Source organism: Apium graveolens, unplaced genomic scaffold, assembly GCF_009905375.1.
Source record: "Apium graveolens cultivar Ventura unplaced genomic scaffold, ASM990537v1 ctg9008, whole genome shotgun sequence".
Lineage (NCBI taxonomy): Eukaryota > Viridiplantae > Streptophyta > Magnoliopsida > Apiales > Apiaceae > Apium > Apium graveolens.
In genome coordinates this window covers 74811-76847 of record NW_027421658.1, presented here as the reverse complement: position 1 = coordinate 76847, position 2037 = coordinate 74811, and the positions used below count along the sequence as shown (strand labels likewise).

The 2037-nt window shown below is 29.8% G+C and overlaps 1 long non-coding RNA gene across 1 annotated transcript; it reads right to left on the bottom strand.

Moving 5' to 3' along the window:
* Positions 1 to 1003: 1003 nt before the first annotated feature.
* LOC141705535 (uncharacterized) lies at positions 1004 to 1771 on the bottom strand. Its single transcript, XR_012568389.1, has 3 exons — positions 1646 to 1771; positions 1283 to 1500; positions 1004 to 1177 (listed from the first exon to the last, which is right to left on the bottom strand). It is a non-coding gene; the product is annotated as an uncharacterized LOC141705535 (long non-coding RNA).
* Positions 1772 to 2037: the final 266 nt, after the last annotated feature.

Sequence of the window (2037 nt, the reverse complement as noted above, 5' to 3'; positions counted from 1 at the left end):
TAGGTAGAATCGGGTCAAATAAATCCCGAAAAATTATAAATAAAACCAAATAGGGTTAGTTAATATGGGTATAAGTCTAGTATCGATTCTAAAAAAATAATTATGAGATAAAAATCAATTATGTACCTTATATGCTATGTGCTTTACATGATTATGTGAACCTTATGTGTTATATAATTCTATATATTTATATACGCGAGTCAGATAGAAACGCATGGGTAGATTATTAGGGTTACGTGGTATTAATTTGAGATACGCGTATGTAGTAAGTTATCTAAATGACTACCTTTCCATGACTGATTCAGTATCGGCAAGGCAGATCAAGCAGGAGACCGAAGACGGTGTGTTGAACCAGGTTAAGTACGCGCCAGGCAAATTTTTCCCCTATTCTAAATTCAGAATAGTGAAATATATCCTACTTTTCATATCAATTATACATTGATAATTCTTGTTCATATACACTGATACACAGTTATTGATTCTTGTTTCTATTTCATTTCGATTCTTGATTTCTCCCAATTTATTGAATCCTCTATTCATACACTACAAGAAATTTGGCTTTTACCTACACATTATAAAGGTAGGTAAAAATACTTTATGTGTAGGTAAAGAGTTTTACCCACTAATAAAATATTGGTAGCGATTGGTAGGTAAAGGTTGGTGGAGAAATAGTCTTTACCTACATTTATTCAATTGGTAGGTAAAATATAAAGTGGTCCCTACTTTTCCAAATCATGAAAGATGAGTCATCGATGACATGTCACAAGTATATTGCAATAAGTTTTTTCCACGTTGAAACCCATGTGGTGGCTCACGAGTGATCCACATAGTTTTAGAAGTTTGTAACATGAGTGGTCGGAAAAAGTCAATTCGTGTCCGAGATTAGGCCATGATATATAATTGTTTTCTTTCAATTAACTTTAATATTAAATACATAAAATTGAAATGTGTAAATTTGAAAAAACATGAAATAATTTATTAACATGTAAAATGTACGCACGGAATAGAATTTAAAGATTTACAATAAAAATAATACAATTCAATCTTCAAATTCTATTAGGCATTATCTTGCATATCTTTCATGAACTAGAATGAGCAAGTAAGCTCGGACCATTTTCATTTGAGATAACTATCACTCTTCAAGACTTCTATTTATCCAGAATTTTCGTCATGATTCCTGTAAAGAAACCAACATTAAAATTCACTACTCAAACTTCCTTGAATTGTGGATTAATGAAATTAGAGACAAATAAATGCAATTAAAAAGGTAGAAATGGAACACCTCCAAATTAATCAATCGGTTGGTAGTTTAGAACGAATATTTCCCACACATTCTGGATGTTTGATACATGAGAGTAACTTTCTTATCTTCAAAAATATATTCTGTGTTATTACTCCAACCCGAGTATAGCTTTGTTTCGGGGGACAAGATCAGTACTCAAAACCACCATTGTAATTTGTAAAACGAGAATCTCTTTGAAGCATTCACTTTTATCAATTCTGAAAGTCAACAAGCATTAGACATTAGACGCACACTAACCAAATACATATAAATAATATTGATATATAATAATCAACATGTATTTATATTTTAAGAAAATAATAGATGGATGAAAATATACGTGGTAAAGCTAAAACTTGATACCTGTGTACAAGGGAGACCTGGAGAGAGATTTGAGATCCATATTGGCACGAAACTACTACTCCGCTTATATCATCATATTACTAGTCTAAATAAATACACCTCTTCCTTTGTGAAACAACCCAACTGTTAGCGAATACCATGCCACCCATTATGTGCATAACAATATCTTCTGTTATTCACTCATTTTTTATGGGAATGAATTTATCTCCAAAAAAGTATTATTTACCTTAGAATAAAATAAATTAGCTTATTTTATATTTGTAAAAATTTGAAGAATTTTCTTAACACAAAAAGATGTAATATACGTAACTATATTTTACAAAATTTTGTAAAATTTTATTTTATTTTTATTTATAATTATATATTTGTTTACTATTTTAATACTTATGAAA